The sequence below is a fragment of the Xenopus laevis genome, chromosome 3L, assembly GCF_017654675.1.
Source record: "Xenopus laevis strain J_2021 chromosome 3L, Xenopus_laevis_v10.1, whole genome shotgun sequence".
Taxonomy (NCBI): domain Eukaryota; kingdom Metazoa; phylum Chordata; class Amphibia; order Anura; family Pipidae; genus Xenopus; species Xenopus laevis.
This window is the reverse complement of record NC_054375.1, coordinates 145,525,721-145,540,562: the sequence shown is the minus strand read 5'-3', so window position 1 is coordinate 145,540,562 and position 14,842 is coordinate 145,525,721. Positions and strand designations below refer to the sequence as shown.

The 14,842-nt window shown below is 37.2% G+C and overlaps 6 non-coding genes across 6 annotated transcripts; 2 read left to right on the top strand and 4 right to left on the bottom strand.

Annotated features, from left to right (window-relative positions):
* Positions 1 to 453: 453 nt before the first annotated feature.
* On the bottom strand, positions 454 to 526 carry trnak-uuu. The gene has a single exon. It is a non-coding gene; the product is annotated as a tRNA-Lys (tRNA).
* Positions 527 to 2,800: 2,274 nt separating this feature from the next.
* On the top strand, positions 2,801 to 2,873 carry trnar-ccu. The gene has a single exon. It is a non-coding gene; the product is annotated as a tRNA-Arg (tRNA).
* A 3,520-nt stretch (positions 2,874 to 6,393) lies between these two features.
* Positions 6,394 to 6,466, bottom strand: trnav-cac. Its single transcript has one exon. It is a non-coding gene; the product is annotated as a tRNA-Val (tRNA).
* A 782-nt stretch (positions 6,467 to 7,248) lies between these two features.
* On the bottom strand, positions 7,249 to 7,321 carry trnak-cuu. The gene has a single exon. It is a non-coding gene; the product is annotated as a tRNA-Lys (tRNA).
* Positions 7,322 to 11,010: 3,689 nt separating this feature from the next.
* On the top strand, positions 11,011 to 11,082 carry trnag-ucc. Its single transcript has one exon. It is a non-coding gene; the product is annotated as a tRNA-Gly (tRNA).
* Positions 11,083 to 13,825: 2,743 nt separating this feature from the next.
* Positions 13,826 to 13,898, bottom strand: trnak-uuu. The gene has a single exon. It is a non-coding gene; the product is annotated as a tRNA-Lys (tRNA).
* Positions 13,899 to 14,842: the final 944 nt, after the last annotated feature.

The window sequence follows — 14,842 nt, the reverse complement described above, 5'->3', positions numbered from 1 at the left end:
ACAAAGGAGTGAATAGAGTCTTACTTGAAGGGTGAGAAACATACCAAGTGAAGCTGCATTTTTGTGAATGTTTGTGTTAAATGGGCGTGACTTATGGGGGAGTGGCCATAAAGTGGGTGTGGCCAAAAAGATGCGAGAGCTTTTTATCCCTCTTTCTTAATCTCAAATGTTGATAGGTATGATATATTGAGACACTTTGCAATTGGTTTTCATGGAAACCTTATGGAAATGTTTATGTATTTTGAGTAATTTATATTTTTTATTCAGCAACCATGCATTGATTTGACTAAAAGACTGCAATTTGAATAAAACAGCCTCTAACATATAGCTCTGGGTAGGGTATAATCAGACCACAAACATTTTGAGAAGTGAACCAATTCATCAATATGTTAAGTGCTTGGAAAGAACATTTGGTATTTTAATAGGGAGGTATACCCTTTGTGAAACAACTTACGCCCGAACAGGGACTTGAACCCTGGACCCTCAGATTAAAAGTCTGATGCTCTACCGACTGAGCTATCCGGGCTCAGAAATTGGTTGCTTGTTACATAAATATTAACTTTATACTGTTGTTTGTTACATAAATATTTACTTTATTCTAAGTGCTTTTTAAACAAATCCACATGCTAGTTACCTAAGTTTGGGAGAGGTAAGGGAGCAATATGTGGGGTGGCAAGGTAGAGCTTGGGTTTTTTAGTTTGATATTTTCTGAATTATTTGGCAATTTGTTCCCTCTTGCTCTTAGGTTTGTAATTGTTACTGCTGTATGTTTGGTATGGCTTAAATACTGTAGCAACGAGGGAGTGTTAAGAATGTCAGAAGAATGGGATAGTAATAGTAGAGGTTAGAAATCATAAGGACTTGGGGCAGCTGGGAAATTGACAATATGTCTAGCCCCATGTCAGATTTCAAAATTGAATATAGAAAAATCTGTTTGTTCTTTTGAGAAATGGATTTCAGTGCAGAATTCTGCTGGAGCAGCACTATTAACTGATTCATTTTGGGTAAAAAAAAATTTCCCATGACAGTATCCCTTTAAAGGGAATCTGTCGTCATTTTAAACTTTTTTTTTTTGCATTTTTATAAAAAACACACATCCATAAACACTGTCTGGCAAATAAAATGTTAATCCACAAATCCATGCATAAGTTATTTTAGTTTGTATTTTGTCATGGGGGCTTCCATTTCTGCTCATTACACATTCATCCTGTGCTGCTCTAACAGCAGGCACAGCATTACCTGTGTGCTTGGAGGCAGCCACTCTGTAATGAAAAGCCAAGTCGCACTACGACATGAGAATCTAGCTGTACACTCCCCCTCCCCTCTCTGCCCATGCGTGTGATGTTTGGAGGAGAGAGGTCACATGGTTTGCAGGGAAGCAATTACTTTCACTTTCCTACGTTCTGCTCTACAGCTGCACTAGCAGCCCCTCCTCCCACAGACACTATCAAAGCTCCTGCCGTTCTGTAAGTTTGTTCTCTGCTTTCCTTTGGAGGGGGGAACTTTCTCTCCTTGCTGCCTTCCTAGTTAGTTTTACTGGTTACTAGATGTGGTAAAGGAGCTGTGAGTCCCCTCTGGTATCCACCTCACACACACTGCGCTCCTTTCCTGCCTGCAATACTTCTTTTTTCATTAACTACTTACTGCCTCCTTTCTCCTGAGCTATTTTAACCCTTCCTAGACTTCCTCCTAAGTTTTCCTGGTTTTCAAGTATGTCCTCCTTATTTTATCCTTTTTTTCTATTCCCTGTCATCAGTCCTGGGAGTGTACTCCTGTGTTTCTGCCATTCATTTTTGTGTAAACAAATATAATAAACTATCTATATAAAATATTTTTTCCAGTGCCCAAAATGAATTGTGTATATATATATATATATATATATATATATATATATATATATATATATATATATATATATATATATATATTTTTTTATTTTCTTTTTTTGAAACGTAAGTGGGGGCAGTGATCACAGGACTATCTTATTTCAGTCCTTCTGAAGTGGTGTCAGTGGGAGTTTATCTTGATTCCTGCCTATTGTTCAATTGACAGGCTCAGCAGACAAGGCTCTATTTACATTACAGCAGCTTGTAGGAGGGAGGGGTAATGACATCACTCCAACTTGCAGTGCAGCAGTAAAGTGTGACTGAAGTTTATCATAGCACAAGTCACATGACCTGAGGGCAGCTGGGAAATGTCAAAATGTCTAGCCCCATAGCAAATTTTAAAATTAGATATAGAAAAATCCATTTCTTGTTTTTGAAAAACGGATTTCAATGCAGGATTCTGCTGAAGTAGCACTATTAACTGATACATTTTGTAAAAAACATGTTTTTCCATGACAGTATCCCTTTAAAATGAAGGTAAAAAATATTTATTTTTCATTCATCCTGTTATATGTAAAATTGCATGCTAATTTTTTACCTCTAAAACCATAATCATATGTTTGGATTCCAAGTGTTTGTTGTCTGCTCTTAGTTAAATTCAGGGCTGTATTTACATAGCGGTCACCCCTAGGCCCACTGCTGTTCATTGCCCCCGTCCCCTTCCCTTGGAGCACGTGAAATTTAAAAAAAACTGATGTACCTCCTGCACATCCCCAGTGTTTTTGAACCAATGTGGGTGTGGTTGGACATCATACCCCCTAAAATCCTGCCGCCATAGGCCCGGCCTTGGTGGCCTTTCCACAAATCCAGGCCTGGTTAAATTAAGAGGGATCAACTTTTCTCCCCAAAGCTCAGGCAACAGACTTGCTTTTCATGCACACAGCACTAAAAGGTAAAATAATTACTGTTCATATGCCCCAGTGGCCTAATGGATAAGGCACTGGCCTCCTAAGCCAGGGATTGTGGGTTCAAGTCCCATCTGGGGTGGACAATTTATGAGCTTTAGTGTGGTCATTTAGACACGTTTGGAGACTATTTTCCTTGATAATAAAAATAATCCGTTTCTCTTTAAATTCATTATTTTAATGCTTTACTTTAAACCTATCAATACTTAGTGGAGTCTATAACATCTATGCACCTTCTGCCAATCTTTCTTCAAGGGGTTTGAGATTTGCTTCTATGTGTACTCTGTCCTACTCTATTTTTCATCTTTAGAGGTATTTGGATCTTGCTTTTTCATTTTGATATTTTCTGTGCCTCATGTTTCCATTAAATGAGATATCTGTCCCCTTAAAACTGATGGCTTCACACAATCTTCTACTGTCTGAAATATATTAAAATCCAGTTGTGGAATTGAGGTTTATGCCTCAAAACAAAGGGCACTTTAAACTTTAGCCCTGTAAAAATAAGGCAGGAAAACCAAAGCACAGATTTATCAGGTTGAATGTGGTTGTTTAGACTTATCTGGAGGCCATGTTCCCTGGTTATAAAAAGATGTCAAACTCTAATTAGTATTTCATATCCATCATTGTTATCACCCACTTCACTTTATATGATCCAATGATTTTTAAATGCATACGTCTACATTTTGAAGATGTAAGAGGAAATCACTGCTTATATCAATATATAGTTGTGTCTATAAGATCTGGGCACTTTCTGCAATGCTTTCTTCAAGGGGTTTGGGATTTGATTCTCTTTATTAGTAAAGTTGGCTTTAGATGAACCAATAATATCATACGAAACTAAGTTTCGTACGTTATTCGGCGATCTGACCAATATTGACAGAATACTTGGATATCAATTTTGAAGCCACCCAATCGGCCATTGTTAGTGCTGAATATTCAGATATAGGTATAATTCTATTGTTTCTACCTGTATATCAGCTCTACACCTGTGTATTGAAATGAGCAATCTTTCCTGGAAAGAATGTAATTGTATCATCTATAGCCACCTTTACTCTGTCCTACACCATTTTCTTATCTTTACAGTTTCTGGATTGCGCCTTTGAAATATTCTGTGCCTCTTGTTTCCATGAAATGTAGTGGAATGGAAAATCTGTCCCCTTAAAACTGATGGTTTGACACAATCTTTAGTCTACCATAGTTACATATAGTTACATAGTTAAGTTGGGCTGAAAAAGACTAAAATCTATCAAGTTCAGCTTCTCCAAATGAAACCCAGTGCACATACATACACACATTCACACCAACATCTCCACATACTCACATAAAATACCAATATCTATACTAATTGTAGGTTTTGGTATCAGAATAGCCTATAGTTATTATGCTTTTTGAAGAAATCATCCAAACCTACGTGCCCTCTTGAGAGTGCTGCCATTTTTAGGCAGCACTTGAGGAAAAGTGCATTCTGCAAGTCTTTGCACTCCAAAAAGTTAAATTATAAAGCAGTGCAACCAATATGTTATTTAAATGCTAATGTAACATAGAAACATATCTCTCCCTGGTGGTCTAGTGGATAGGATTCGGCGCTCTCACCGCCACGGCGCGGGTTCGATTACCGGTCAGGGATGAAGCTTTTACTCACTGCCTCCTCATTTCAGTGTAAGAAATTAATTTGTATACTAGTATAGAAACAATGATTCTAAAAAAGGTTAAACCATCAACCAAATATGAAGCACTCAAAATAAACTTAGAACTTTGATAACTGTCTCTTCACTTTTTGATAATTATACAGCTGAGTCACTAACTCATTCTCTTTCTCATCCTCTCTCATGCTTCTCTCTGTCCAGACTGATCGATGACTTGTCTACCAACAGCTGCTCCTGTCAAACATGGAATCTATAGCTGCTGTACTCATCTCATGCAGGACCAAAAAATAGGCCAAATTCAGTGGAGTACAAGTTAGCTAGTTAGAGTGAATGTAATATATTTGCATGGTTCCATAGTTATGTTGGGTTGAAAAAAGACCAAAGTCCATCAAGTTTAACTCTTTCAAATGAACTCCAGTGGACATACCCACACTCATATCAACCAGCCTATACACTCACATAAACTATATATACCAATATATACTAACTGTGGATTTTAGTATCATAATAGCTTTGGATATTATGCGTGTCCAAGAAATCATCCAAGCCACTCTTAAAGCCATGAATAGAATCTGCCATGAAAACATTAGCCACCATGGCATTCCACAACCTCACTGTCCTTCCCATGAAGAACCCTGTACTCATCATCAAACATAAATTCTGTTCCTCTAGTCTAGAGGAGTGGCCTCTGGTGTGTTGATCATTTTAATGAGAAAAAAAAATCTTCTTTATGCAAATTCCAAGGCACCCACGAATTGTTTTTATTTCTTTTTTCTTTTTATGCACCATATAAGACAATAATCCATAGATCCATCTCAATTTAGGAAACATCCAACACACTGCCATTTAATGCATAACTCACATTTATATTATTTCTACCAAAGTGCATAACCTTGCATTTATCAGCATTGAACCTCATTTTCTAATTTGCTGAATTAGTCAAGTCACTCTGCAAAGTGGCAGCATCCGGCATGGAACCTATAGTTTTGCACAATTTACTATCATCAGCAAATATAGAAACTTTAATTAAGACACAAGTTGAGAAGCAAAGCACCGCGTACAGAGCCCTGTGGTACTCAACTAACAACACTGGTCAGATTAGAAAACATTCTTTTTACCACCAATTTTTATCTATCCTTCAGCTAGTTCTCTATCCAAATACAAATTCTATGTTCCAGTCCAATATTCCTTAATTTTACCAGTAACCTTCTGTGTGGTACTGTATCAAATTCTTTAGCTAAGTCTAAGTAAATCACATCCACTGCCATCCCAGAGTCAAGATTCCTGCTCATCTCCTCATAAAAGGCAAAAAAGACCATGCTGACAAAAACTCATAGTATTATGATTTGCAATTTACTTATACCCCTTCGTAAAGCTTTCCATCCACTGACGTCCGGTTACCCAGCCTATAGATTTGAAGCTGACAACAGGATTCTTTTTTTAATATTGGCACCACATTAGCATTTCACCAGTCAGCACCATGCCAGATCTCAATGAATGAAGGAAAGAGATTTAGCAGTCATAGAGCTAAGCTCGTTTAGTACTCTGGGATGAACACCATCTGGTCCCAGACTAATAAAGTCTGAAATATACCAAAATCCAGTTGTGTAATTGAGGTTGAATGATGCAAACCAAGACGGCATTAATTTTTCTCCTCAGAAACCATAATATGTTTCAAGTATTGCCAGTCTGCTTTCAAGTACGTGGAGTTTTCAGTTTCTGTTTAACCTTTGAATAACAATAAGTGTAAAAGAAAATGTTTGCATTTCTCAAGTAAAACACTTATAAACCAAAAATAACGAGTATGGTTGACATAAAAGTCTTAAAAGCCCAACAGTTGCAAGTTTACTTTTTTGAACAGTCAAGTCTCTATTTATCCAGTATAAACTAAAATATAAAGTTTCATGCTAGAACGTTTTTCAAGGATAACAACCTGTACCTCAATGCCAACAAATTTGTTTCTGCCCGGTCTCGAACCGGGGACCTTTCGCGTGTGAGGCGAACGTGATAACCACTACACTACAGAAACTTCATGCATGCCTCACTTTACATATCTGCTCTCCATGATAAAGCAATGATAGAGTATTTGAATGATTAATTTCATACAATTTTTATTTCTTTACATTAGCACTGAAATTTTTTTTGTTTTTGAATAGGAATAGATTTGATTTTCACAATCAAAATAGAAGATGTTTCATTTTGTCACCTTCTAGACAGAAAGCACTGTTGGTTACGGTTACATAAGAAATAGTTGTATGTTAAACATAGAAATATAAATTATTTTATTAATCAATATAATATTTAAGTAATATTTTCCATGGAACAGAATGCTAACAATGCTTTTATGAATGTAGAACATAACGGGAAAAAACCCTTAAAGCTGAACTCCACGACGCAACGTCTTCGGATCTGACGCGCTGAGAGGAAGTACATGCGAGATATTTCTATTACTTACATTATATTCGGTGCATCCATCTTGTCGCATGCGCTTCCTCTCAGTGCGTCGGATCTGAAGACGTCGCCCTGTTGAGTTCAGCCCTAAAAGACCTCACATTAGTAAAGTATGGTCACTCCTGCTCTAGTGTCCAAATTGAAGGTGTATTTGTTTAGACTTTTTAACAAATGTAGAAAAACTTGGGAAGAATTACAGAAAAGATGAGGTACTTTAAAATGTTATACATTTAATATGATTCAAATTAATTTAAAATTCTTGAAAATCAGCACTATAAGAATAAAATATTGCGAAGGTAAAGATTTACAAGAGTCGAAGAAGAAAAGGAAGGTTGTTACATAAGTGGGGAGAAAAGTACACGCCCAACGTGGGGCTCGAACCCACGACCCTGAGATTAAGAGTCTCATGCTCTACCGACTGAGCTAGCCGGGCAGATGTGATAGGAGCCTCCTGGGCAGATGTTATTAACTCTCACTTTAAAGTGATAATAGACCTGTGTTTTTTAAAATGTGCCTGAAATGGGCTAAAAATTAAACTATCTGTACATTTTAACCTTTATACTGCCAAGAACATAGCTCCTACTTTCTGGAATAAAAAGGCTTTAAGCACCAGGAACGTAAGAGCTTATGTTTTTCAGAATAAATCCATGTACGCCGCACTTTCTGCTTCAAATTAGTGTGGAGCAGTGCTGGATGCCTTAAAACCCCCAAGGCAATGAGCATACTCACCTGTCAAGTTGACCTGTCCCTATGACCTGTCGCCTAAATGAACCCAAATCACAGAGATGTCATCAAGATGCGGCAACTGCAGGGGTATTTAAGAGCCTCCCCCTCACCCTGGATGTCATGGAGTATTCCTGCTGCCAGCTGTCATCCAGTGCCAGTCGAGATCTGCCTTGCCTGCACTCAGGTACCACCTTTTACACACTTATTATACACATATAACACACTTACTGTTTTTGTCTACTTTTACTGTTTTTGTAGTTTTTTACATTTTTCCACTTAGCTTGCATACACTTACACATACATACAAACACACACACACACCTTTTGCAAGTGTGAACACATAAAATAATTTTACTTTGCCTTTATTTTCTATATTCAGCCTTTTGCCATAAAAACTGCTTATTTGACTGTTTTTTACACTAATCACTAAGTTTGATTGGTTATTTTTGTATATTATTGAATTGATATATTTCATTGCACTTTCTGTGATTTTATTGTATTTTTAGCCTTGTTTTGCTGTTTATTTACGGGTTTTGCTTATTCTTGAATTATATTTAATGAATATTTATTTTATTTTATTTTTCCTCTTACTTTTTATTGGTTTCTTTACACTTATTTTGCTAGTGATCAGAGATTCACACATCATAATTATTGTTTTATCACATTGTGAGTGATTTTATTGTGGTTTCAGTTGTGTTTTGCTGTTCTGCTTGTAACAGATTATTCCTGATTGTTCTTGATCTCCATTGTTCTTGATTGTATCTGCTGAATTTTCAGTTCTGTGTTGGTCTTTATTTTCAGTGGTTTCATTTATTATTACAGTCCTATCATAGTTTGACTAGTGATCAGGTACTCAACCAAATTACACAAAATAATTACTGATCAGTTGGTTTAAGATTGAAGTTATTGATTTTTTATTACTTGTAGTTTTTAAGTTATTTAAGTTCTTTTGCTTTTTATTCAGCGGCTCTTCAGCTTGTGATTTCAGCAATCCAGTTGCTAAGGTCCAATTTACCCTAGCAACCATGCATTGATTTGAATAAGAGTCTGGAATATGAATAGGTGAGGCCTGAATAGAAAGATGAGTAATAAAAAGTAGCAATAACAATACATTTGTAGCTTTGCAGAGCATTTGTTTTTCAGACGGGGTCAGTAACCCCCATTTTATTCAGAGCTTTCTGGATAATGGGTTTCCGGATACCCTGCTCTCAATTTTTTTTTTTCTGGTTCAAGTCATTATATAGTGTATAAAGTACCCCCTCTTGTAAAATATAAGGATATTATAAGTTACCGAGGAGTTTCATGACCATATAAAAGCTCGAGTCCAAAGGCTGAGTGTTTTTATACAGGTCCTGGAACCCCGAGGTAACTTCTAATCCTATATAATAAAATTGAAGTGTCTCTGCGTCCAGTCCCTGTGTCCGTAGGATTGCGCTACTGCGCATGTGCCCTACGGACCGTCTCTGGCAAATTTTTTTTTTAGACTAGAACAATTCTGATTTTATAAATGTTTGACTACATATGTTCTAGCGCCCGTTAATTTAACGGGCTTAATGTCTAGTATCCTCATATTTTACAACTGGGGGTACTTTATTTATTATAATACACAAATTTCAGTGAGTCATGTGACAGAAATGACATCAGAACTCACCATTTATAACTGATGACATCAGAACTCACCGTTTATAAGGATATCATTTACAAGCTATTCATGGCTTTTGCGTATTATAACTGTTTATCAAGCTTTAATAAATGGATGCTATCATTTTCTATAGTTGATCAGTATAAGATGTATTTTGAAAAAGATGCTGTGACCCAGATTCGAACCGGGGTTGCTGCGGCCACAAAGCAGAGTACTAACCACTATACGATCACGGCGAGCTGTATCACTTGATGAAGGAACAAATGGAGACAGAAAGCACATGACAATAACATGTCCCCATGTTGGGCTGTAAAACCCGCAGAATTAGTGTGACAGGCTTCTCACCCAACTACATCAGGAGACCTTTGCCTCTTTAGTAGGTTATTGGGTTCAGGCTTCTGAAATCAGAATTCATTATGAAAAAAAGATTTGCAGGCCACAGGGCATTCTGTATAGTGTGTATATTGCATGATATCATGTATAAAAGTTTGACCATTCTTTTGTTTGTTTGCTCTTTATATTCAGGCATGGTATGGCCGTATGGGGTAACATTTCTGAGGGCTTCCATTGGGGCAGAGAGGAGGGACTGTTGTACGAGGTTCTGTCAAATCTTATTCCAATGGCGACCTGACCAGAGAGCATATGTAGGTATAAACATGCACCGAGTCTAGTAACCCATAGCTACAATAGCATTGACTGGGGGAATGATATGGAGCCAATGTTTGTGCATGTTATGATATTGTCATTATTCCAAGTCTTTTTCTATTTATGTTCCTGACACAAACACAAACTTGCACTAGGGGCAATTGTATTGTAATATAAAAGGCCTTACATCTTCAGCATGAGAAAAGCACAATCACACACATTGGGGCATCTGTATTCTTTTTGCTTGGGGAATTCTGTTTGCAAGTAGCCCAGCAATTATTTGAATTCTTTGTGGCATGATATATGAATGTGATGCTAGCTAGCTTAAAGGGATTGTTTCGATTATAAGACTGTGAACTGTCCCTTTAACACTAAAATGAATGAAATTAAGGATGGCCACTCAGGGCCCATAGACACCCAACTTAAAACAAGACTTACGGTTGAGTCATCTGCTTCTAGGCACTTTGAATGTTTTAGGTACCCAAAGCACCAAAAGCAAATCCATTTACTTGCACAGAAATTATTTGATAACTCTGGCTCAAGCAGTTTGATCGCTATGGTTTTAGGTAACCCAAAGTGTCCAATGTGTTATTAGCCATAAACCTATGCAGGTAAAGATTAACTTCCAGGAAGACTCAGGAATGGACTCTCACTAGGCCGGCACACAATCTACCCCCTTTTCATGCTACTGTGCCCCTTAAACTGTAAGCTCCAAACAACCTCCCTGAGATTGCCCTTATGCTAATACACTATTGTATTTGTGGCACATGGATAGTTTTGACTGCACTGACCTATTTCTGGTTCCTCAGAAACTTACAAAATATAACAATCCTGTTGCTTCTGAACTACAGCTCCCATCTCCCTAAACTTTTCACTTTGTTAAAGCACACAGCTCAGGGTTATAAGAAAATACACATCATAAAGACAATTTTTGACACTCCTTGTGTAGCAAAATTAAAACATGACAGAATTCTGCACTGGTTTAGATGGTACAGAACCAGAACTGAATTATGTTTGTTGCAGTCCTGTTACACAAGGAAGACCATAAATTGTACATATGGTGCTTATATTCTTTGGCTTAACTGTATAACAAACTATATAAACATCTGGCGTTGGTGGTATAGTGGTGAGCATAGCTGCCTTCCAAGCAGTTGACCCGGGTTCGATTCCCGGCCAACGCAGAGACGGTTTTTGTTCCATTTTGAGTCAAAACAAAGTAAGTTGTTATTTGCCTTTCATACTAGATGATGTCTATTTTGCATTGAATAGATAATGTGTTTATATATACTTGCATTTATTGCATAGACTGGCTAAAGAAATTTGTTAAAAATTGACAAATAAACTAGGAATTAGTGATGAGTGAAACTCTTTTTGATTCCTAATTGTGTTCCAATTTGAGTCAAAACAGTAAGATGATGTCTATTTTGCATTGCATAGATAATGTGTTTATAAATACTTGCATTTATTGCATAGACTGGCTGAATTAATTTGTTAGGAATTGACTAATAAACTACAAAGTAATGAGTGATGAGTAAAACTTTTCACCATAAAAGTAATGGGCTAAGGCTACAAGTCACAACCTAAACAATCACATCACCTGCCTCCTTCTTTGACTCCCGCCCCCCAGAAGGGAATGTCAAAATGCAGATTTGTGATCTGTTCTCTAAGGGCAGTGACACACCAGGAGATTAATCACTAGCAATAAATCTCCTGCACTCTCCAATAAGGCTTTAGCTGGCCACAGACGCAAAGATCCGATTGTACGAATCAATGTATGATCGGACTTTCCCATCTCCTGACCCGCCACTAACCATTCCGACCAAATAAAGTAGTAAAAGAACAGATCAGCCGATGTTCTGTCCCTGACGGCAATCGTACGAAAGTTATGTCTGACAAAGCTGGTGACAGTCTCCCACTGAAAATCGTAAGATTGGCAATACACACAGAGATATTATCGGCAGCCGACAGAAATGTTCTAACCTTAAAAACCTAAATTATATGAATCCTCGATCGGATCTTTGCATCTATGGCCAGCTTTAGTCCACACCAGGCTATTCGGGGAGATTTAGCGCCCTGGCGACTAATCGCCTCTTCTTTGAGGGACTAATCTCCCCGAACCACTTCCTCTTCTCCTGCGCCGGCTGTAATGAGAGTGGCCTTCGTTATGACACACGCTTCATTTTCCTCACGAGGAAACTTCGGAAAACTAGCATGTAGTTGTTACCGGGGCTGTATTAAATGTGTGGTTCATCTATAAGTTAACTTTTAGTATGTTACAGAATGGCAAATTCTAAGCAACTTTTCAGTTGTTCTTCATTATTTATATTCTATAGTTTTTTAATTAAATACCTGCTTCTGCTGACTCTTTCCAGCTTTCAAATGGGGGTCACTGACCCTTTCTAAAAACGAATGCTCTCTAAAGCTACAAATGTATTGTTTTTGCTACTTTTGTATTCCTCATCTTTCTATTCAGGCCTCTCCTATTCATATTCCAGTCTCTTAGTCAAATCAGTGCATGGTTGCTAAGGTAATTTGGACCCTAGCAACCAGACTGCTGAAATTGCAAACTGGAAAGCTGCTGAATAAAAAGCTAAATAAGTCAAAAACCACAAATAATAAAAAATGAAAACTAATTGTAAATTGTCTCAGAATTGTGCTCTCTACATCATACTAAAAGTGAATTTGGAGGTGAACAACCCCTCTAATATATTGGCACCTAATGGCATGTGCCTAGGTTTGTGGCTTTAGGGAGGTGGCTCTTGTTTGCCTGTATAACTGTTTCTTTGACAGCTTAACTCTTGAATCTGATATTCTGACCACTGATAGTTTTTTCATTGAGTTTCACAGTTGTGTTTAATTGATGTGATTTTATTCCAGCGGTTTCCTTGCATTGTTTTTTGTTGCATTTTTTATCATAGCTTTGCACATTGCTAGTTTGGAGTAGAAAGACCTTTATGCATTTTGGATTGTGTAAAGAAAGGTGCTTTTTGTGGAAGCTGAATTGCCAGTCAAGAAAATTCCTGTGCACTATTGTCATGTTAGGGTCCCTACAGGCCACATACTTTGGTATTCATATTTTTTTATCTTTGTATGTAAGAATCTGTGCAAGGTAAATGCAGTAAATTCCAATATTTTAGGAAGATATTTAGAAATGTTATAAAAGCTGCTACATTTAGGGAAGCTTTGCAGTTTGGCAGTTTGGAGTAAAAAGAGTGTTTGTCTATTTTGGGTTCCTCACAGTGTGTACTTTCCAAAATGTATGGTTTGGAAAGGAGATGATCCTATTATTGCTGGCTATACTGTGAAATGATTTATGCTACCAGGGGCAAGGTAAGGGCAATGAAAGGGCAAGGTGTGCGGTCATCATTAATTTGCAGTGCTCAGCATTGAATCAGGAAAGCTGAGACTTGAAGGCTGAGTAACATGACTGGAGGGGTAGATCTAAGCAAGGTATACAGGCAGGACAAAGGAGTGAATAGAGTCTTACTTGAAGGGTGAGAAACATACCAAGTGAAGCTGCATTTTTGTGAATGTTTGTGTTAAATGGGAGTGACGTATGGGGAAGTGGCCATAAAGTGGGTGTGGCCAAAAAATATGCGAGAGCTTTTTATCCCTCTTTCTTAATATGAAATGTTGATAGGTATGATATACTGAGACACTTTGCAATTGGTTTTCATGTTTCATGGAAACCTTATGGAAATGTTTATGTATTTTGAGTAATTTATATTTTTTATTCAGCAACCATGCATTGATTTGACTAAAAGACTGCAATTTGAATAAAACAGCCTCTAACATATAGCTCTGGGTAGGGTATAATCAGACCACTAACATTTTGAGAAGTGAACCAATTCATCAATATGTTAAGTGCTTGGAAAGAACATTTGGTATTTTAATAGGGAGGTATACCCTTTGTGAAACAACTAGCGCCCGAACAGGGACTTGAACCCTGGTCCCTCAGATTAAAAGTCTGATGCTCTACCGACTGAGCTATCCGGGCTCTGAGAAGTTACTATTTACATAAATATTTACTTTATACTGTTGTTTGTTACATAAATATTTACTTTATACTGATTCTAAGTGCTTTTTAAACAAATTCATATGCTGGGTAACTAAGTTTTGGAGAGGTAATGGAGCAATTTGTGGGGTGACAAGATAGAGGTTGGGTTTTTTAGTTTGATATTTTCTGAATTATTTGGCAATTTGTTCCCTCTTGCTCTTAGGTTTGTAATTGTTACTGCTGTATGTTTGGTATGGCTTAAGTACTGTAGCAACGAGGGAGAGTTTAGAATGTCAGAAGAATGGGATAGTAATAGTAGAGTTTAGAAATCATAAAAACAATAGCACTGAAACTTTAGAGTCAACCGTTTTTTGTTACCAGATACAACAACCAGATAGCATTTTCTTTGCAGGCTGGGAAGAGGCAAATTACATTATAATAATTCAAAAGCCATACAAAGGAACCTACTGATAAGATATTTCATCATAGAATGGATGTCTCTTTAATAAATACATGTAAGATTTAAACTCCTACTTTAATTACCACTTATTAATAGTCACAACTAGAAGAAGAAAATGCATTATTTTTACTATAACCCAGCTCATAGAAAACAAGTACAACATATTAGCACACATAACACATTCATTTCTCTAGAATTTGCATTTCTGCATATAGGCAAAAATAACATGTATGTAGTGGTGTACCCACTACATACATGTTATTTTTGCCTATATGCTGCCATAAAAAATCATGGGGCCTGCACAACATTTTCTAGGCTTCCCTCCCCCACCCATTGGTACAAAGGCCACACATACACAACTACTAAAAAAATTAGAGCCCCCTACAAGTTAAAGAGGAAAAACATTGGTGGCCACATACCCCCTACAAGTTATAAAAAACATCAGTTGCCAGCCCCCCTCCCCCTACAAGTTATTAAAAAAAGA